The sequence below is a fragment of the Megascapheus bottae genome, chromosome 9 (genome assembly GCF_031878675.1).
Source record: "Megascapheus bottae isolate mThoBot1 chromosome 9, mThoBot2.hap1, whole genome shotgun sequence".
Lineage (NCBI taxonomy): Eukaryota > Metazoa > Chordata > Mammalia > Rodentia > Geomyidae > Megascapheus > Megascapheus bottae.
The window spans coordinates 60,005,698-60,028,391 of NC_143517.1; the positions used below are offsets into that span (position 1 = coordinate 60,005,698).

General features: G+C 45.3%; 1 protein-coding gene and 1 long non-coding RNA gene across 12 annotated transcripts in view; one reads left to right on the top strand and one right to left on the bottom strand.

Annotated features, from left to right (window-relative positions):
- Cyrib (CYFIP related Rac1 interactor B) overlaps positions 1-22,694 on the bottom strand; it is a 112,897-nt gene that overhangs the window by 57,775 nt on the left and 32,428 nt on the right. For 5 of the 10 annotated variants that reach the window (XM_090339383.1, XM_090339392.1, XM_090339388.1 and 2 more), the window contains exon 1: positions 5,289-5,380. The exons of the other annotated variants lie outside the window; for them this stretch is intronic. The gene's annotated coding sequence lies outside the window, so the exon portion shown is untranslated. Of the gene's footprint in view, positions 1-5,288; positions 5,381-22,694 lie in introns of those variants that run through there. 10 annotated transcript variants of the gene reach the window in all.
- LOC150059247 (uncharacterized) lies at positions 5,413-22,169 on the top strand. Of its 2 annotated transcripts, none has more exons than XR_016536704.1 (4): positions 5,413-5,529; positions 13,000-13,188; positions 13,287-13,481; positions 21,680-22,169. It is a non-coding gene; the product is annotated as an uncharacterized LOC150059247 (long non-coding RNA). The 2 variants fall into 2 exon arrangements; XR_016536705.1 differs by lacking the exon at positions 21,680-22,169 and adding an exon at positions 17,051-17,117.

The window sequence follows — 22,694 nt, forward strand, 5'->3', positions numbered from 1 at the left end:
GCCCAAGGACAGTGCCTAAGTCCTGAATTCAAGCCCCAGGACTGGCAAAGGGGGCTTTACAGTTGTTCCCATTCTGTAATCAAAGGATCTTCACAATATCAGACAAGAGCATACCAGAAAGTAAACACAATGTTTTTGGGTAATACGTCAATGAAAAGAATTTCTAAATAGAGTACAAGTTAAACTGCAGAAGTGTACTTCAACAGGTTTAATCCTCAGCCATCACCAAGAGTTTGCTCTAAGACCCACTTAAATTTCAGACTTCATTTAAACTAATACAGTTGGTTCTCTTTCCTCTACACCAAGGACAGGGACATGGCATCTGAGAATATGTCATCATTCTTTTTCTTGGCCAATGTTTTCTAAAAATCTTCCATCTAAACTGGTGTTCAGTACAAACATTCCAGTTGTTGAACTTGACAGCAAAGAGCTTGTATCATCCCAGGATTTCATATAAGCCATATTTAATGCATTATACAAATATATCAAGTAGAGGGACCGGGAGTTTGGCCTAGTGGTAGAGTGCTTGCCTAGCATGCACAAAGACCCGGGTTCGATTCCTCGGTACCACATACTTAGAAAAAAGCCAGAAGTGGTGCTGTGGCTAAAGTGGTAGAGTGCTAGCCTTGAGAAAGTCCAAGGACAGTGCTCAAGCCCTGAGCTCAAGCCCAGGACTGGCAAAAAAAAAACAAAAAAACAAAAAAACAAAAAAAAACCAAATATATCAAGTAGAGAATACTGCAGGACAGAAAATAACAATACATGAGTTAATGCTTCAGTGCACCACATAAACTATAATAATGTACCTCTACTTAGAAAACCACAAGAGCAAATAGTTTCAAGATAATCTTTATATCATGTATCACTTCAAATTACCCTATAGGACATCTTTGAGAAGTTATTCTCTCCTACAGTCACATTTTGAAGATCAAAAATGAGTTTCTTCATAAATGCATATAAGAAATGTATATGAAGAATCAAAATGTTGGGAATGATTTCCTTGTTTAAAGAGTTTAATAACTGCCACTCCTCCTTACATGAGTGGAAAAGAGGTAGATCTATGACTGGTTAACAGGCAATTATAGTATTGTATGAACTCACAAGAGAGTTCAGAACAAATGAACATTATCTTGAACATATTCTGAGACTACCTGTTTAGTATACCTGCTACAAACATAATATAAAATATAACACCTCAAATTAGTACCTTGAAACACAATTTTAGTAAAGATAAGTCATAGGCCCAAGTTCAAATATCAGTTTTTCACATTTCACTTGAGTGTATCTGAAAAAACTGAAATAAGCTCAGAGCTCCTAGTATTAATCAGGAATTAACTACAAATAAACTTAAATGTCTTACAGGGTTGTCAAAAAAAAAAATTAACAGCACATATAAATACCGGAGGCAGAATAAGTATCCAACATCACAGCACAATAACTTAAGAACCAGGTCCCAGACAAACCGAATGAACATTTACTATGTTACTGAAGTTACTTAACCTGTTTCCTCATCTGTTAGACAAGGATATTATTGCTATCCAGGCAATTAATATGGCAGTTCAAAGTTTTGCCTGTTAGGGCAGAAAAGTCCATGAGACTCTGATTTCCAATTAACCACCACAAAGCTGGAAAAGCTGAAAGTAGAACTGTGGCTCAGGTAGTAGAGCACTAGCCTTGAGGGGGGAAAAAAAAGCCATGTGAGAAAATGAGGCCCTGAGTTCAAGCCCTAGTACAGGAACATGCACAACCATGCACGCATGCATGTGCAGACACACACACACACACACACAAACAAATACAGGGTTACTGAAAAGACTTGAAACAAGTCAGAATACTGCCTGACCAGTAGTGGTCACTTCGCAAGGGTTAACTGCCATTATCACTAGCAGTACCAGTGAAACAATTAAGTCACCATTACATCACACTGTGTATTCTTCTACTATACAAAAAAATGCTTGAAATGCTAAACTTATTTAGTGAACTGGTGTATAAAGGAGGAAGTTACACACTGAAAAATTTTAAGCTGACTTTTAGAAACTTTTAAATGTATAATTCCGTATCTCATATTGTTACAGTATTTTACCTTGTTATCTAATATATTGTATATATGTTTATCTGGTTATCTGAAATAGAATAGGGAAGGGGGGAAAACAAGATGAGGAGGGGGGGTGAAGAGAGGGAAATGGGGACCAAAACATGAGAAGGGTATCAATGTTTGTGAAGTAATGAACTTTCTATCTGGTGAATATAACGTAACCCTTCTATTAATTACAATAAAAATATATGAAAAGAAAAGGAGAGAAAAAAAAAATGAGCCTTCCATGTTGAACCTGAGTTCAACTTCTAGTTCTGCCTCTGTTGCAGTGATTCCGAGAAAGTTCCTGGACTTCTCTCGGACCTTGACTCTGAGACCTTGTCTCTTAAGGTTATAGAGAGGAATAAATAAAATAATCAATGGTTAAAAAAAAAGTATAATTCATTAAACTGACTACTGTTCATAAATGTTTACAAGATACATACATACATGCATCAAATCTCTTCTATGTAAAACAACCCATTCTGTGAATTAAAGCATAACACAAAATGACTATTGTACTTTCTCAAGACCATTTAAATAACTTAATCTAGGAATATTCTAAATATGCAAAATACTTGAGAATGAAGCTCAGAACAATCAATATCTTTACTTTTGCCACATAATTACAAAATATCATTAACTGTCCAAGACTCTGACCTTGGTCAGAGTCAAAATATTAACTGAGTATCCACCAACATCAGGTAGGAACTGTGCTAACTTCTTTGTGTTATCAGAAAAGTAGAAATAAAAAAAAATAAATGCTACCAACATCATAATTAAATACCACCATGTATTATAGTCTTGATTTCCTTAACCAGTCAACGAGAAAATTATAGGATCTGACAGCTGAAAGTATCAATACGTAATAAAAGTAAAGTAATTTTGGCTGGGAGTTTGGCCTAGTGGTAGAGTGCCTGCCTAGCATGCACGAAGACCCGGGTTCGATTCCTCAGTACCACATACATAGAAAAAGCCAGAAATGGTGCAGTGGCTAAGGGTAGAACACTAGCCTTGGGGAAAGCCCAAGGAGAGTGCTCAGGCTCTGAGCTCAAGCCCAGGACTGGCAAAAAAAACAAAGAGTAAAGCAATTTTATGCAATAATCCATGAAATAAGCATCCTTTATGTCATCATTTGTTATAGATAAATAACCATTTCAAAAATGAGACATAATTTAAAGAGTGGTGCCATTTATCTTTAATCATTTTTATTTTGGAAAGTTTTAAAGAAACTAGTTTTAAGTTCCACTATATATCACCTTAACCTACCAAAAATAAGCTGCCCTCACTTTACTTGCCACCTAAAATAATATTTTTGCTGGGACAACTAGAATCAATTTTAATCACATCTCTCTTTGACCAACCAACCACTTTCTTAGGAAGAAAAATCTAACCTCAGCAGGTAAAGTTAGCCAGACCCGATTCAAAAGAACAAAATACAAGTGGATGTCCAGGCTCACACTTGTAATCCTAACTACTCAAGAGGCTGAGATCTGACAACCATGTTGAAGCCAGCTCTGACAGCAATGTCTCCTATCTCCAACTAACTACCAAAAAAAGCTGGGAGTGGATCAAGTGGTAAAGCTATTCTTAGGCAAAAAAAGCTCAGGGACAGAGTCCAGGCCCTGAGTTCAAGCCTAGGACTGGCCCCAAAAGATGAAAAAGGAAATAGCTCAAGTGACAGAACACTTGCCTGGAATTCAACTGCCAGTATCACAAACAAGCAAACAACAACAAAACCCACCCTTACACAATTACACAGAATGTTTACTATATATCCAACAATAGTTCACAAAGCCAAGGGTTTCCTCAAAAGCAATTACTATTAGAAATCACCATGTCTACAATCCTACCAGAAAACACAATACCTGTAGTCCTAGCTTTTTAGGAGACCGAGATCTGAGGATCACCTTCGAAACCAGTCCAGGCAAGAAAGTTCTTGAGATTCTCTTTCCAATTAACAAAAAAAAAAAGCTAAGGGGCTGTGCGTAGTTCAAGCCTCAGGACCAACACAAAAAGAAAAACAAGAATCATCACTTATCACTGTACTAACCCAACATGCAAGTAGGTAGGTGGAGACGCGCGTCAGAACCTTCCCTGGAGTTGGAAACAGGTGGCTCACACTGGAATCCCAGGTACTCAGGGGGCAGAGATAAGAGGATGCCAGTTTGAATGCAACCTGGGCAAGAAGGGCTGATTTGGGCGTTTTACCATCAAAACGCTGTATCTCCACTGTAGGTCCAGGTCGGCCGTTAGCAGGGCAGCGAAAGCTAAGGGACAGCACCCAGGCCCTTCAGGTCAAGCCCCCACTATTGGTGCATACACATCCATGTGCGCACCAAGTCGTGGTGTCATCTCATCCGTGGACGCTGGCTGGTCAGTCAGCTCCGGTGCACTGCTGCCACCCCACAAAGCAGGGCCCCAGGACCAAGGCACCCCGAGACACTCATGAAACGCCATCCAAGAATTCACAAGGCTCCGGGCGCTTCCCTGCAGGGACGCTCATCCACGACTGATTCGCGCGGGGGGGGGGGGTCAGGTACTGAACACGGAAGCGATGGAAATTCCTCCAGATGCGGGAGAGGCGCCTCCTTTCGGAAGGCGTCGGCCTGCCCACCCCGGGTGGACACACGCCGTCCACACGGAGCATCTTCAGGAGCTAAAACCCGTGCCAGACTCGACAGACTTACGGAAGGGGGGAGCAAGGCGTGTAAATTAAAAAGGGGTGGGGGAACCACCCCTCCTCCTTCCTCAGCACGGCGGGCGTGGGGGTCTCGGCGGCGTGCCGCACTCCGGCGGCGCCGACTCGGGGGACGAGCACAAGCGTCCTCGGCGCACACACAATGCGCGGGGTCGGCGGGAGCGGATCCACGCGGCCGGCGCCCCGCCGGGCCGGGGTGCGGGAGGGGGACCGCCGAGGACCCGTGCCCCGGAGCCGCCGCGCGCAGGCCACACCCAGACCGCGCGCGTCCCCCCCGACCCGGGGGTTCCCGCGAGCGGGCGGCAGGAAGGCGGCCCGGGAATGAATGAGCGCCGGGCCGGGCAGGCCAGGCCCGCGGGGCCGGGGGCCGGGGGCCGGGCCAGGCCCGCCGCACCGGGACGCCGAGAGACCCCCCGGCCCCCGCGGCCGGCGAACGGCCCCGCCGTCCAAACCGGGTGGCGGCCCCGGCACGCGCGGCGGGCGCGAGGGAGACGGCCAGACCCAGTCACTCACCCGCCCTCGCGCCTCGAGGCTCTCAGCCCCGCTCCTCCGCCCTCCGCGAGCGAGCGGCGGCTCCGCGGCGGCGCTAGGGGGAGCCCCGGGTCCGGAGAGGGGGAGCGGCGGCAGCCGGACCGGGAGCCCCCTCCGCACCTGCCCCTGAGGCGGAGCCGCGACGAACCCGGCGACGGCAGCGACGACGGAGGCGGCGGCCGCGGCGACTCCGAGCGGAGGGCAAGTGACCCGGATGTACAGGGTAACGGCGAGAGGGGGGAGGGGGAATGCCAGGAAGTGAGGGCGCCGCGGACCTGTCCGGCCCTGCGCATGCGCCGCGCGCCCGCCCCGCAAGGTAAACCCTCAAGCCCTCCTTCTCCGCCCCCACCTCCCCCGCCCTCCAGAAAGGGGCGTGGCCTGTCCGGAGACAGGTGGTCCGGCGGCTCCGAGACCGAGGGGGCGCGGCCAGCCTCGGGCACGCCCCGCCCCTTTTAAAGGGACAGCGCCTCGGCGCCGAGACAGCTTCGGATGCTCGGGGTCTTCAAATGGAAGGCGAGCTCAGGAGGTGCCCGTGACCGGCCTCGGCTCTGCAAGCTCGGAAACACCGAGGCGTGGAGCTCTCGAGCGCAGACCAGGGCTCGAGCCCCCGGCTATGCCACATTCCAGCCCCGCACACCTGGGGCGTCTGGCCGGGCTCCCTGCAGCACGCCCTGTTCCCTGGGGGCCCGGTCCCGAGCGGCAGGCGAGCTTGGCAGGCTCCCCGGGGCCCGGAGATGGTCTCTGGGGGCCGCCCTGGGGAGCCGGCCCGCGGCTCACCGCACGTCCAGACACACCACGCGGGTGTCCTGGGCCCACTGGGCGGGCTTGAGGCCCGTTCCTCCCCCTGCCACTCCGGGAACTTTAAATATGCACTCCACGAGGACACAACACCTCATCTGAACTGGGTCATTCATTCACATCCTGTAATAAAAACGCCCAGATTTTGTTTTCACTAACATAGTGTAAAAAGATTAGCACGGTTACTGCCCCCAGATCTGATCAATAACTTTAGTGGTTGTAAAGGCTTTGAGGCTAAGGCCTAACTGCAAAAAGGGAGGGGGAAAAATCCCCTAAAAATATGGGTTTTCTCCCTCGGGAAAGTATATATATATATATATATAGTAATTCAAATCTGCATATGATCTCAGAAGATCGTATGACTTATAAACCCAGCCTATGGATAAAGCCCTAATTCATGAATTAGCCCCTCTAGTCAACCAATATCTCAGCCACGGCTGGCCTTAGTCTATGGTGGCCAATAAAAATCACTTCATACCCCAAATACTGAAAGTTGGTCTTTCTGGCTTCTTTCCCATGGAGTTAGGAAGAGGTCAAAAGGTATGCAACAAGGTACCACATTGTATACAATTGGGCCTCAGACCTTTCTTTACCTTAGTCAAACTATTTTGGAAGACTGGGGATCCTATACTTTTTTTTTTTTTTTTTTGGTCAGTCCTGGGTCTGGAACTCCAGGGCCTGACAACTGTTCTTTGGCTGTCTCAAGGCTAGAGCTCTACCTCTTGAGCCACAGTGGCACTTTTAGCATTTTTTTCTCTGTATGTGGTACTGAGGAATGGAAACCCAGGTCTTCATGCATGCTGGGCAAGCACTCTACCACTAGGCCAAACTCCCCACCCCTGTTAACATGTCTACTGTAGAAAATTTCATTTGTTTCTGATTCTTGTTGTTGTTAGTGGTTGTAGGGCTTGAAGTCAGGGCCTAGGGTGCTATTCCTGAGCTTTTCTGCTGGAGGTAGCACTCTACCACTTTGAGCCAGCCACAGCTCTACTTCTGGTTTTTAGGTGGTTAATTGGAGGTAAGACTCACAGAATTTCCTGCTCAGGCTGGCTTTGAACTGTGATTCTCAGAATTCAGCCTTTTCTGTTTGTGGTATAAGGAATAGAACCCAGGTCATCATACGTGCTAGGCAAGCACTCCACCACAAGGCCGAACTCCCAGCCCCCACCCCCTTTTTTTTAAATGTCAGTGATGCACTCAGGGCCTGGGCTCAGGCTCAGTTTGCTCAAGGCTGGTGCTCTAACACTTTGAGCCACAGCTCCACTTCCAGTATTCTGCTGGTTAATCAGAGATAAGAGTGTCACTATTTTCTGCCCTGGCTGACTTCAAACCTCAATTGTCAGATCTCACCTCCCACCCGTACCTGACATGTTCCACTTGATTATTACCAGTAACCAATGGACTGTCAGATCCCCAGGCTGGTATCTCACTTGTGTTGCTCATCTGAGATAAACTGGTACCAACAGTACCAACAGACAGGCTTTAGTTTTCACATGATTTAAAAGAGGTTGTCCTAGAAGAAACTGACATTTACAATTAGGATCTGTCTGTAATGAAAGATATAAAACTAACCTGGAAGTTCAGGTGCTGAAGATGCTATGGGAGAGATTTCTGTTTTTGCTGGCAAGGTTGGATTAGATATATGTGGTTGATGAGAACTCATATCAGAGGCACTGGACAGGTATGTGAGGGTGGTGGGTACACATGGACCAAGAAATCAAGTGCCAAAAAAGGCAGAAGTGGAGCTATGGTTCAAGTAGCAGAGCACTAACCTTGAACCAAAAGAGCTAAGGGATAGCACCCTGAGTTCAAGCCTTATGGGACACACACGCACACACACACCTATTTCTATGTTCCTTTCTCCGACTGTGAGAGGTAAATACCATTCCTCAAGTATAGGTAAGGAAACTGGCTCAGAAAATGAGACACTACAAGAAGTGCTGAGCTTGCTCTTCACAACTCTTTCATTAGTCTGCATGAGTATTATCAAATTTCAGCTGAGGCTGAACCCCACAAGTTTTAGATTACAAAACCAAGCAGAAGGACACTAAAACGTTGTTCACACACAGGCCTCAGCCTCTCCATGACATGTGATCTCCGTACTGTAGTGAGCCTATTAACTACTTTGTCCTCTTTTGCTGGCCACAGACACGTCACGTGGTTCTGGCTTTTTTTTAAATGTCCATCTTACACAGGAAGCTTGGGACTCAGCTGGCAGTCCAAGATTGAAACCCAATCTGGGGTTTGGAGGGGTGGTTCAGGTGATAGAAGTCTAGTCAATGAGTGAGTTCAAGTCCCACTCTTGGACAAAACAAAAAAGAAACACAATCTGTCTACTCACTCCATAGTTCTTTGTTTCTCAATTTTTAATTCACTGCCTGTACTTTTCTACATTTCAAAAAATTCTGGCTGGGTGTTGGTGGCTCACACCTGTAATCCTAGCTACTCAGGAGGCTGAGATCTGAGGATTATAGCTCAAAGCCAGCCCAGGCACAAAAGTCCATGAGACTCTTGTCTTCAATTTACCACCAGAAAATGGGAAGTGGCACTGTGGCTCAAGTGGTAGAGAACTAGCCTTGAACTGAAGAGCTCAGGGACGATGCCAGGCCCAGAGTTCAAGCCCCATGAACAACAAATAATTCTGTTGCTTTCTTTGTTTTGTTTTGTTTTTAGCTCTTCAGCTCAAGGCTACCACCCTACCCACTGAGCCACTGCCCCACTTCTGGTTTTCTAGTGGTCAATTGGAGATAAGATGGGCTGGCTTTGAACCATGATCCCCAGATCTCAGCCTCCTGAGTAGCTAGGATTACAGGCATGAGCCACCATGCCCAGCTCTGTTGCTTTCTTTCTTTGTTTCTTTGAGGCCTGGACTGTAGGCCTGGGCGCTGTCCCTGAGCTCTTCAGCACAAGGCTACCACCCTACCCTTGAGCCATTTTCTAGAGATTAATTGGAGATGAGTCTCCCAGCTTTGTAGTGCCCAAGGCTAGCTTTGAACAAGGATCCTCAGATCTCAGCCTCTTGAGTAGCTAGGAATACAGGCGTGAGCCACTGTTGGCTTTCTGTTGCTTTCTTTTAAAGGCTGTTTCCTTTGCAGATTTGCTTTCTATTAAACCAATTTTAATTTACAACTGTTATTCTGTCTACTCCGGAGGCTAAGATCTGAAGACCAAGACCCAAAGCCAGCCCAAGCATATATATCCAAGAGATCTTTAACCTCCAATTAACCAACCAAAAAGCTAAAAGTAGAGGTATGGTTCAAGGGGTAGAGGGCCAGCCTTGGGTAAAAAGGCCAAGTAAGAATGCAAGGGCCTGAGTTCAAGGTCTAATACCAGCACACACACACACACACACACACACACACACACACACACACACACACGCACACAATTAAAACATAACAACACTGCTTCACTGGACCAATTATTCATTCAATCAGCATGTATTTTTGCCGGTGGCATAATACTGAGGGTCTCAGGAGGAGAGCAGTAAGATGAAGTCTCTGCTCTAGAGGGGCTCTAATCTCATAATTATATCCGCATGAATTGTGGAACTTTAGGGAGGCAGAGGAACCAACTCTCCCTGGGACAGGTACGAAGGCTTCAGAGGTTAGAACCTTTGAACATGGTCTATAGGAGAATGGAAAAGGAGAAAGCCAATAACAATAACAACAATAACGCACAGGGCAGAGGCAGTAAGATACATTAAGGCTCCTCATTGCAGTTGTTAAGTAAACAGAATCTTATAACCAAGGGAGAAACAGAAGCAAGTCAGGCCCTGGTGGCTCAAGCCTGTAGTCCTAGCTCCTTAGGAAGCGGAGATCTGAGAATCATAGATGGAAGTTAGCCAGGACAGGAAAGTGGATGAGATTCTCACCTCCAATTAACCACCAAAAGAGCGACCCAGAAGTAGAGCTGTGGCTCAACTGGTAGAGTGCTAGCCTTGGGCAAAAAAAAAAAAAGCTCAAAGACAGAAGCCAGGCCCTGAGTTCAAGCCTCAGTATTGGCAAGAAAAAAAGGAAAAGAAACCTAACCCTAATGGAACCACAGTGTCCTCCCCAGTGAGGCGCCTGGAGAGATGGAATGGAGGTCGAGAAGTCTTAAGACACTGTAGAAGAACCTGGAGAGCACAAGTATCCAGGCTGGAGGGGGAGCTTGGTGGCAGAGTGCTGGTTTTAGGGCCTGGGGCTATCACTGCCCCTAGCCTAGACTAAAAAGAAAGAAGTCTGGTAGTAGAAATGAAAATGAAGCACCAGAATGAAGATACTGTCATCACATGTATAGAAGAATCTGTGACTGGATGAGACTGGAGGAGAAGGACCAGGAAACACAGGGTAGAGTAAATGGATGGAACCTTTACACAACTTTCTTTCCTATCTTCTTCAGACCTTTGTCCAAGTAAACTCCCACTGCCTTTGCCGGCATCTTCAGATATGTGCAAGTGTTTCCCAATACTTTTTCATGTTTCTACACTGTGCTGTCTGGTTAGCATTATTTTAATAGCTGTAGCGTATTTCATCATGTGGAGATAGCACAATTTCCTTCAGTTGCTAAAGTCCACAGCCTCTGTGCCTGGCTTAGCCTTGCCTTCCTCTGCAATGGGTGTTTTGTAAGAGATGGGCTAAGCCAGGAAAGAGAGCCTTTAGGCAAAGGCTTTGGGAAAAGTGTGGCCTTGGGGCAACCAAACACCATGCTGGAAGTGGCTTAGGCAACTAAAAATTGCACACGGAAGCTTCAGACCTTCAAGGAAGAACTGGTGACCCCAGATGTCAAATTCTCTAAAGAAGCTGCTTCTCCTATCCTAACCCCTCCTCTCCATTTCTCCACCCATCCATCCATCCATCCATTCATCCACCCATCCATCCATATGCCTCTGCCATGAAATCTCACAAAGCATAGTAAAGTAGAAACAGAAGCCCCCTCAAAGCTCGGGATAGAACCTTATCAGGGTCTAAAAACCTGCTCTGCAACTTATACCGGTTATCCAAACCTCTCAGTTTCCCAACACATGGGTTGTAAAAACTTAATTGAAGACAGCCAGATGCAGGTGGCTCATGCCTGTAACCCTTGCTACTCAGGAGACTGAGATCTGAGAATCTAAGTTTGAAGTCATTCCAGGCAGACAAACCCCATGAGTCTTATGTCCAGTTAAGCAGCACAAAGCCAGAACTCTAGTGTGGCTCAAGGGGTAGAGTACCAGCCTTGACGGGAAAAACAAAAGCAAGAGCTGAAAGCCCAGGGTTTATAGGCCCCAGTACATGCACAAATTAAAAGAGGGGAATGATTGAAAAGAGTGCCTGAGCATAGTGTAAGACATGTGCTCTAGCCCGCATGCCTGTGTCACCCTGATGCTGTAGAAAAAAAATCTAAACATACGTGAGCATAAGAAAATATACCCATGATCCAGCCATGCACATACTTTTATTAAAATGTCTCTTATCAGAATGATCATCTTCTATACCCCCTCCCAGTATATCTCAGTCAGGCTTCCTTAACAAAAGGCTATATAATATTCCACTGTACATTCACACTATAACTAGTTCAGGAGTCCGGTTAGAGTTTAGCTAAAGGGAGGTGTCTTCGAGGTCAGGGAATGTTTGTCATTGCACTTCCCTCTTGACAAGTTCATTTTTCTCCCCCTGTTTGTGTTCCTTCAGCCCTGCATATCCACAGAACTAAATTTCCTGATGCCCATTTGTCATCTGCAGATTTTAGAGTCTCTGTCAACTAGAGAAGAAAAATTGTCTGCTATGGGGTCAGGAGTTTGGCCCAGTGGTAGAGTGCTTGCCTAGAATGCATGAAACCCCAGGTTCAATTACTCAGTACCACATATATAGAAAAAGTCAAAAGTGGTGCTGTGGCTCAAGTGGTAGAGCTTATTAGCCTTGAGAAAGTCCAAGGATAGTACCCAGGCCCTCAGTTCAAGCCCCAGGACTGGCAAAAAAAAAAAAAATTGTCTACCACCAGGAAATCTGACTTTTTGGTGGCTAATTGGAGATGAGTGACACCTTTTTCTGCCTGAGCTGACTGAGAGCTGAGATCCTCAGATCCCAGCTTCTGGGTGCTAGGGTTATAGGTGTGAGCTACTGAGAGCTAGCTCTCCAAGCCAAGGTTTTAACTGAAAAAGAAAGACTTCTTGCCCAGGCCACCCCTCCTCAAGCCCTGGTACTGACTGACAAAAACAAAACAAACAAACAAAAAAAACCCCACATGTTAACAGAATCATAGGAATCTGAAAGAATTGTTTATACAATAAAAGCCATTTTCACTAAAATTTAAGTGTCTGCTCTGCTACACAGGAGCGGTAAGATCTTAGCATGTCTGTTCTTTTCTGTGGGCCTGTTTCCTCACTTCAGCATAGTGCGTTTGTGCTCAGTAACCCACAAGTTTTCTAAATAAATTGTAATCCATTCACATCAAGATAATATATAGCTACTGATCCCAAGAAAGATGGCAGAAACATGGAAAATATTCTATAATGCTTTAAATATCAGTATTTGCAGTCATCTTTAACTCTATTGCTTTCTCTTCAGGTTAACACCTTCCTCCTTAGTTTGCATAATATGGGTTGTCTCTCTCCATGACAGATAATAAGGACTCTCATGACAGACAAGCAGGAACTTATGTCTGGTTTGTTCAGGTATATTTCCAGCCCCTAAAACAGTGCCTCACTCATATAGTAGTCATCTAGGGATTAAAATTTTGTGACAACTGACTTGTAAGAACAAAGGACCAGTCTGTCTATGTACCGATTGCGGTTCTTAAAAAATATGGACTCTTGCAGAGAAATGGTACAGGAAAAAAAAAAAAGGACCAAACAAGTGAAGACTCAATGATAACAGGAGAAAAACAACATTCTTATTTCTCTTTCATGATGTGAACAATCTTGTTTCAAAAGCCTAGCAATTGAAATGTGAAGAGTTTCAACAGAAGGCCAGTAGAAGAGAAGCAGCAGCAAATGTGGCTGAGGGCCATGCAACAAGCAGGATGGAGAACAGGAAGGAGGAGAGGGAGGTGCCAAAGCAGAGAGAAGACTTGGGGCTGTCTCCACATTCTGAACAGAACCACACAGCAAAGACGAAGCCAGGTACCGTGAAGCTGATTTAAAAAAAAAAAAAAAAGCCAATTCACCTTGAACTTTTAATTGCAGGCTAACATCTTTTAAATTATTTCCTACGTCAATAGAATTCTCCCCACTAATTGCCCAGCTGAAAAGAAGCACAAGCAGACAGTTGAAGCTGTCACATGGTAACCATCTAAGGCCTCCTGACCAGCCACCTTAACCAAAGTCAACACACCAGCCCTCGGCACTCTAAAACACCACCAATGTTGGTGATGCCAAACAAATGCTACAGATGACTGATCCTGTGAACTCAATAGGTATGAATTCTTCCTTCTGGCCTGGTATGGAGATGTCAGGCCTTGTCCTGCGCATCATCAAACCACAGGGACTTTCGTGCTGTCTGTAGGAGGGTGTAAGGAAGCTGGGGAAGGGGCTCTTTCCCTGTCAATCAACCACTTTTGATGTCCCTACCTGCCTGCCTTGGTTCCTGTCTGCAACTTGCAGACTTAGAGCAAACCAGGTGGGCTTCTTGGCTGTGCAAGCTCTCACAGCGTCACGTTTCTGATTTAGGACACATGCCGCCAGAATAATGGTTATGTGTGCCACTCCTTGAACACTGTGAGCTCCATATAGGGAAAGGCTAAGCCTTTTTTTTTTTTTTTTTTTTGCCAGTCCTGGGCTTGAGCTCAGGGCCTGAGCACTGTCCTTGGACTTTCTCAAGGCTAGAGCTCTACCACTTGAGCCTCAGCACCACTTCCAGCTTTTTTCTATGTATGTGGTACCGAGGAATCGAACCCGGGTCTTCATGCATGCTAGGCAAGCACTTTAACCACTAGGCCAAACTCCCGGTCCCATGGGCTAAGCCATTTTGTCACTCCTTTACTCCCAGGGCCAGCACTAAGCCTAGTACTGGACACAACGTATGGCTGAACCAGTCCAAGACATGACATTGTTGTGGGCTAGACAAAAACTTGCACTTCATGCAAGTGGTGACAGACCAGGACCCGGCAACTCAGATAAGCAGCCCAGAGAGGGAAACTGGAGCACCCCTCAAAATTAGCTTAGATGACCAAGTCACTCGCTAGGGACCGAGTATCTGAGATCTGAGCTTCTGCTAGAACAGTAAGGATTAGTAGTTAAGTGAGCTAAAAAGTATTTTAAAAGCTTAGCAAGTGGCCAGGAGTTTGCTGGCCTAACTGCGCAAAGACCAAGGTTCGATTCCTTGATACCATGTATGTAGAAACAAAAAAAAGGCAGAAGTGGGGCTGTGGCTCAAGTGGTACAGCTCTAGCCTTGAGAAAACCCAAGGACAATGTCCAGGCTCTGAGCCTGGCAAAAAAAAAAAAAAAAAAAGCTTGCATAATAGTTACTTTTTAATTTTACTTTTTGAACTTCACAAAAGGGATATTGCATAAGGTTTTACTAATAACACAAAAACAAACACATGGCCAAATCCCAAAGTTTAGCTAACTTCTTCTCTAAAATCCTAGTGCCCACTTCATAGTTCATGTTAGAACACAGGCTTCAAGAGGATACATCCCTCTGCCCAGCTGCAATGCTCAGAGAAGGCACAGGGGAAAATGTACCTTGTCTAAACATCTGGTCTTCCTCATCTCACAGATTTGGAATAAATATCTGTCATGTCCATTTCCATGTTTGCATTTTAATGTAATAGGTTATCTGTATTCATGACGCCTGTATCAGAGTTTCTGAATGATTCACCTAAAATTCTTTTTTTTTTTTTTTTTTGTTGGTCATGGGGCTGGAACTCTGGGCCTGGGCACTGTCCCTGAGCTCTTCAGCTCAAGGTTACTGCCCTATCCCTGGGCCTGGGCTCTTCTGCTCAAGATTATGCCCTACCCCTTGAGCTACTTCCCATTTTCTAGTGATTAACTGAAGATAAAGAGTCGCCCATTCTTTGGTGCTTAGGCTGGCTTTGAACTGCCATCGTCAGATCTCAGCCTCCTGAGTAGCCCGGCTGACTGACCTAATTCGAAAAGTACAAGAAACCCAAAGCTTTTCACTTACAAAAGTATAGCCAGAGCTGGGCACCAGTGGCTATACCTGTAATCCTAGCTACTCATGGGACTGAGATCTGAGGATCATGGTTCAAAGCCAACACAGGCATGAAAAGTCCTTGAGACTGTTATCTACAATGAACCACAACAAAAAGAAGTTGAGTTGTGCCTCTAATGGTAGAGTGATAGACTTGAGGAAAAAAGAAATCTCAAGGACAGTGCCCAGGCCCTGAGGTCAAGCCCCAGGATTCGGGGGGGGGGGGGGGGAATCTCTACCAATGGTATGTTGTCTGGATTCTTCAGGGTACAAGGGAGTCGATGGAATTATTGCCCTTGTCAGTCTCTTGTTACACACAAACCTGTCCCATCATTAAACCAGTCAGGACTCATATTGTGCTACATGATGAAAACATAAGTGAGATACACGTTTGCTGGGATTTCCCAGCCATGTGCAGTAGTGGGGAGTGGTGGTTTCACTAAAGTGCTTACAGGGCTCCAGGGAACACTGGTTCCTGCTTCCAGGCCTTTATCAGAGAGCTCTTTTCTCCCTTTGGAACATCTTCTGACCTCCTAGAAACTCATCAGGGATCCAGTCACAAATCTCATAAGTATTTCAACATAATACAACACAGCTCCCCTTTTTACCTTGCAGTAACCTACAAACCTAGCAATCCTTCTAGGTGTCAAATGTACATAATGGGGTGAGGTTTGATGAACACTACTGTGTACTCTATTGAGAAAAGAGTATAAAAATACCAAGCAAGGCCGGGAGTCTGGCATAGTGGTTAAAGTGCTTGCCTAGCATGCACAAAGACCCTGGTTCGATTCCTTGGTACCACATATATAGAAAAAGCCGGAAGTGGAGCTGAGGCTCAAGTGGTAGAGCTCTAGCCTTGAGAAAGTCCAAGGACAGTGCTCAGGCCCTGAGTTCAAGCCCAGGACTGGCAAAAAAAATACCAAGCAATGTTTCATTAATTTATTTAACCTGGTTCCTTGAGACACATACAGAGTGGTTTTCATGGGCAAACCAACGAACCCACGATTAACAGCCGAGTTTAATGCCCTCTTCCCTTTTGCCAAGCCACAAGTCAAAATAAATCCACCCTCAGTCTCTAACTTTGTGACATATGCTTTTTAATGTTGATGCTTGAATCCGCTGTGGTTTATTAGAAGGATGGTTAGATCTATCAGAGTTGGCTAGGGGATGCTGTGGTAACAACATCTCAACCTTAGGATAGGCCACTGGGATCCCGCTGGGGTCAACAGGATACATCCAGCAAACCTCTTCTTTCTAGTCTGTAGCAGATGGTCTGTCTAGGTCAGCCAACTTGGCTGGCATAACTGGACAGGTATCACCCCCCCCACACACTTCCTTATCCGATTTCCCAAAGCTCTTCGTGCAGAGTAAGGACCAAATCCGAGAATGTCTGTGAAATATTCCATGTCCTGCCTGGGCTGGAGGTCCTACAATGTCAGCCCTAATGACAACAATCACAATCGTCACCTTCTAGAGTCAGCAATCATTTTTTTTGTTTTGGTTTTCTTGTTTTTGTTTTTGGCTGGTCATGGGGCTTGAACTCTGGCTCTGGGCACTGTCCCTGAGCTCTTCAGCTCAAGGCTAGTATTCTACCACTTGAGCCATACCTGCAATTGTGACTTTTCACTGATATAGTCGAGACAAGGGTCTCAGACTTTTCTGCTGGGATGGTTTTGAGCCTCCATCCTCAAGATCTCAGCCTCTTGTGCAGTTAGGATTACAAGCATGAGGCATAAGCACCCAGCCTGTTTTTTTCAGTTTTTACCTGGCATTTTAAATCTAAGCCTTCCACAGCTCTGTTTAATCTTCCTTTCATTTTATACTTTTTCAGGGTCCATTTGAAGTGTGCCAGGCTCCAAATCAGAGCTCATGATTATAGTGATGTAAACAGACACAGGAGGCTATTACAGCTATGAGTAAAGAAAATTATGTTTCCATCCAGTCTCTACCCAAGACACACAGCATCAATGTGAGCAAACATCACAATGTGGTTAACATCAGTAATAATATGGGGGGAAATGAAAAAGAAACACAAGAACTCAAGCTGGATATGGTGGCTCATGCCTATAATCCTATACTCCGAGGGCTGAGATCTGAGGATTGTGGTTCAAAGCTAGCCTGAGCACTCATTTTTTTTTGCCAGTCATGGGGCTTGAACTCAGGGCCTGAGCACTGTCCTTGGACTTTTCTCAAGGCTAGTGCTCTACCACTTGAGCCACAGTACCACTTCCAGCTTTTTTTAATGTATATGATACTGAGGAATTAAACCTGGGTCTTCGTGCATGCTAGGCAAGCACTCTACCACTAGGCCGAATTCCGGCCTCCCACCTCCACACCACCCCAGACACTCTGATCTCCAATTAAGTACCAGAAAACAAGAAGTGCAGCAGTGGCTCTGTGGGTAATGTGGTAGCCTTGAGCTGAAGAGGTCAGAGACACTGCCCAAGCCCAGAGTTCAAGTCCCACAACAGACACACACAACAACAACAACAAAACAAACAAAGCATTTTGCCGGGCACTGTGGCTCATGCCTGTAATCCTAGCTACTCAGGAGGCTGAGATCTGAGGATCAAGGGTCAAAGCCAGCCTGGGCACAAAAGGACCTGAGACTCTTATCTCCAATTAATTTCTAGAAAGTGGGAAATGGGGCTTGGCTCATGAGTAGGGTGGTAGCCTTGAGCTGAAGAGCTCAGGGACAGTGCCTAGAGGGAGTTCAAGCCCCATGACAAAACAAAAACAAAACAACACACACACACACACACACACACACACACACACACACACACACACGCACACGCACGCACGCACGCATGCGCGCAAGAACTCCAAAAGCAGAACACCAAATAGAAAAACTATTTGCTAACTGGTTGTCAAATACCATTTGGATCTCCCATTTGTGTTTAAGTTCCCCCACAATGAGAACTGGAGAGGTCAGGAGACCTTTGAACAGATGAGTGCCCTTTCCTCAGTCACCAAATACGGGTCACTCACAACAGGGTCAGGGCACACAGTCTGAACACACATGCCACCAACACATAAATGATTTCCAGCAAATCATTATTATGCCTTTACTCTGCTTGTTATGTCTAGAGAAAGCCAGCAAACGCAGCTTCTTTGCCCTCATTTTGGCAATTTAATCCAGAAATCATACTAGTTTTAAATAGTCTCTGCTGAAATAAAAGGTATTCTGTATTTTGAAGATTCAATTTAACTTGGGCCCAAGGAATAAAAAGCAGTGTGAGTAGTTACACTATCACTTTAAAGCTAATGGTGGCCTTTTTTTTTTTTGCCGGTCCTAGGGCTTGAACTCAGGGCCTGAGCACTGTCCTTGGTTTTTCTCCAGGCTAACGCTCTACCACTTGAGCCACAGCACCGCTTCCGGCTTTTTCTGTGTATGTGGTACTGAGGAATTGAACCTGGGTCTACCACTAGGCAAAACTGCCAGCCCTGATGGTGGCCTTAATTCTGCTTTGCACAGAAGCTCACTGGATTATGTCTTGCTTACCTGAATTTTCTAGCATTTTCTTCCCATTTATAGTTGGTTAAAGAAAAAGGGCAAGATTTCCCTCAATGAACGCTTCAAATGAAAAGGAAACAGTAACTACTCCCCAGGCCTAGCTTGGTGGGGGGGAGGGGCGGATTTTAGACAATCCTTTTTGAGGTCTCTATTAGCAACGTCTTTGTCTCTACAATCATTACAACAGGGAGAGGAAATGGCAAGTGGAATCCACAACCACAGACAGATCCCATTGGCTTCCCAGGCCAGCAGTGACCTCAACTCTCTAAGCTGGTTTTCACACCTGTAAAGTAGGAATAATGACCTACTTGACGGACCATGCAGAGATGGGCGTTATATCTCTCCATAACATCTATTGTACTCTTCCCCACCATGGAGCAACCCTCAGTGTTGTAGACCTCTTCTCTCACTCCAAAGGGGCCATGAATGGTCGAATAAGCCAATCAGTGCTATCCTATATCCTCCACCTCCATGACTGGTTGGGCAATGGTCCAATCAGAGGGAAACTCAGACATTTTGATTAACAGCTGTGGAGAGAAGGTAGCTCTTTTCTCTAGGCTACTATGAAGGAAGTGGGGCTGAGAACAAAGCCAGTGGAAGTGCAGCACCCAGAGAATTACCCTGAGATGAAGCCAGAGCCCTGATCAAAATATGCCTGAAACTTATCCTTCTCTACTCAGTTACTTGCAACAGAAACATCCTGGTCTAATGTGAAAGGGTATCAATGTATGTGAATTAATGCACCTTCTATCTGGCAAATATCATGTAACCCTTTTACTAATTACAATAAAAAAATAAAAAAAAAAAAAAAAAGAAACATCCTGGTCTATAGCCGATTGAAATCCCTACAGAAAAAAAAAAAAAGGTCTGGAAAGAAACACCATCATCACCCTGACAATGATTGGCAGGAACCCTACGGTACCTTAAGCTGAAGAGCTCAGGGACAGCGACCAGGCCCAGAGTTCAAGCCCCATGATCGACACAAAAAAAAAAAGAAAAGAAAAAGAAAAAAAGAAACAGGAGCCCTAGGCAGTGGTCACCTAGATCCTAGGACATGGCAGTTTCTGTACACAGACTATCAGCAAATACCTTTGTAAGGTTATAGATGCCTTTGCTGTTGTTGGTGGTCATGGGGCTTGAACTCAGAGCCTAGGTTCAGAGCTTTTTCCTTCAAGGCTAGCACTTGACCACTTTGAGCCACAGAACCACTTTTGGTTTTCTGGAGATAGAGAATCTCACCGACTTTTCTGCCCAGGCTGGTTTGAATGGCAATCCTCAGATCTCAGCTTCCTGAGTAGCTAGAACTACAGGCATAAGATACCAGCACTGGCTTGCAGATACTTTTAAAGCCCTAAACCACAGACATATCTAAAGCAAAGGAACATCAAGAAGAAGTTCGTGATATCTGATGATATCGCAGAAGGCTGGGCGTAAAGAATGGCCCCCACCAAACCTCAGCTTCCTCTCCTGCAAAATGGAGGTAAAACCAGTCTCGTTGGGCTAGGGGAAATGTGTCACAACACCAGAGGAGGTCACAATCACAGCTTTCTGTGTATCATGGGCTCTGCTCTAGGGTTCAGAAGCCAAGGCCATTGTCTATATGCAGTGGTGGAACACAGGATCCCAGCAAGACTGCATATCTGTGAGAGACAGAAAGGTGCAGAAGGATACAAAATGATGGACTTGAGGCTTGGCTAATAACACATGACCCCTCATGATGCTTCTTGTTCTCACAAGTGCCTCAGATTTCTGCTCTAACACTTCTTCCCATAATGCCCTGGGTGCCCATTCAACCAATGAAAAGAGAAAAAGGGCATCACATGTATAAACCATGAAGGAACCAGGAAAGAGCCACGGGAGGCGAGCCATGCCATGAAAACCATGCATAAGCACGTGCTGAGCAGACTCCATCAGAACACTTTAGATCCTCTCACTTCCTCTTTTTTCTGCTTTGTTAATTGTCTACAAGTAATTGTGTGGGGCAGGTGCAAAAGGGCAGCATCACAGTCCTGCATACCTAATGCATTTGGAAATGATGTAGGGCTGCTAAGCTCCGGACTATCCCTGCTATCCCACTTGATAACATTGGTTCTGCGTACATGAATGAAGATGAGTGGGTGGACATGCAAATAGTGGTTAAATGAAGATTCTCAGAACTACGGCGAAACTCCAACATGTAGTATCACTGGATATACAGCAGCCAAATCAATGATCTAGAAAATAAGAGGATAGCTGACCCTGACAGACCTGAAGGCCTAAGACAAGCTCCTAGCTTTTTTTTTTTTTTTTGGTGAATGTTCCAGTAGTGAGCTTGAACTCAGGGCCCCACTGTTGTCCTTAAACTTTTTTGCTTAAGGCTGGCACTTTACCTCTTGACCCATACATCCACTTCCAGCTTTTTGCTGGTTGAGTGGAGATAAGTCTTTCTGATTTGTCTGTTCAGGCTGGCTTTGAACCTGAACCCTCAGATCTTAGCCTCCTGAGTAACTAGGATTACAGGAATGAGCCACAAACATGGAGCTTAAGTTCCTAAGGTTTTTGTTAGTTTAGTTTCTTTAGCTAAAACTTTAATTTTCAAGATTAAATCAGAATGTTTTGGAACGAGAGTAGAGAGAGAAATAACCAGAGACCATGTGCCAAAATATTAGCTGTGAATAACCTTACATGGTTATTATGAAGATGCTCACTTTCTTGTGGATTTTTGGATTCTGTATGATCAACATAAATTAGTTAATAATAATAAAAGTGAGGTGATAAAAAATGTATCTAGCCATGCACTGAGGACATAAAAGAGAGTCCTAAGGCACTCTTTCCCTGTGGATGCCCTTTACTTGTTTGCACAGAGTGATCATATGTCTCATCCATCTCTTATTACTTGTTAAATATTTCAGCTAATTGAATGACTTGATTTCAAGGCTCTTTTTTCTCCTTGTCTCTGCACAGGCTCCATCTGTTAACACCTCCACTCCAAGTACTGTGTACCCAGCTCTCAGAGCAGCAGCAGGGCTTCTTTGCTCATTCGTCTGTTAATTCACTCACTGAGTAAACACTGATTCAAAAGCTACTATATTGGACATCCTTTGCTTTTGCCTACCCACCATTCACAAATGGTTCCCGGACTTTTTTGGAGAAGAATCATCTTCCCTCACTCTCAATCCTTCTGCACTGAGAGGTACAGAGAACATTCTAGCTTCTTCAAAGGGTGGGTACCTCTTCCAAGATGGGCAATCAGAACCTCACATTCACCTGGCTGCAAGGACTGGTTCAGAAATGCGTGTGTTACTCAGACAAAGCTAATCACAGAGTGAGACCCCATTCGGAGATTTTTGTTGAATTACTGGCTTTCTTTTACTTCCAGCTGGAATTGCTAACTACCTTGTGTCACACTATCTGAAAAGGAAATAAATTTAGGCAGCACTGAGAGAAGGTTTAAAAAAAAAGTGTAAAACTCTGTCACATTGTTTTTGTTGTTTTGGTTTGTTATTTTTTTTTTTTTCCGTATCAATCCTGGGGCTTGAACTAAAGGCCTGGGCACTATTTCTGAGCTTCTTTTGCTCAAGGCTAGCGCTCTACTACTTGAGCCATAGCACCATTTCCGGCTCTGTCCGTTTAGCTGGTACTCAGGAATCGAATCCCTGGCTTCATGCATGCTAGGCAAGCACTCTACCCCAGAGCCACCTTCCCAGCCCTATCAGTCACACTGCCTACGCCTTAGATTCTCCACACCGTAAATCTCATCCACAGACATTTCTACACATCAGCTCCATCTACAGAAGCTGGAAAGAGGAATTCGACTGTAGAAGTCGAATGGATGCTGCATGCCGAGGTAAGATGACCCACACCACCTTTCCAGTTTGAGGTAGAGACAATCACGTACAACTACAATTCTGTCAAGCCCTCCAATTCTGTAACTGGCCCTCCAGTTCTGCCCTGTGCACTGTGATCTCAGGAAGGGACA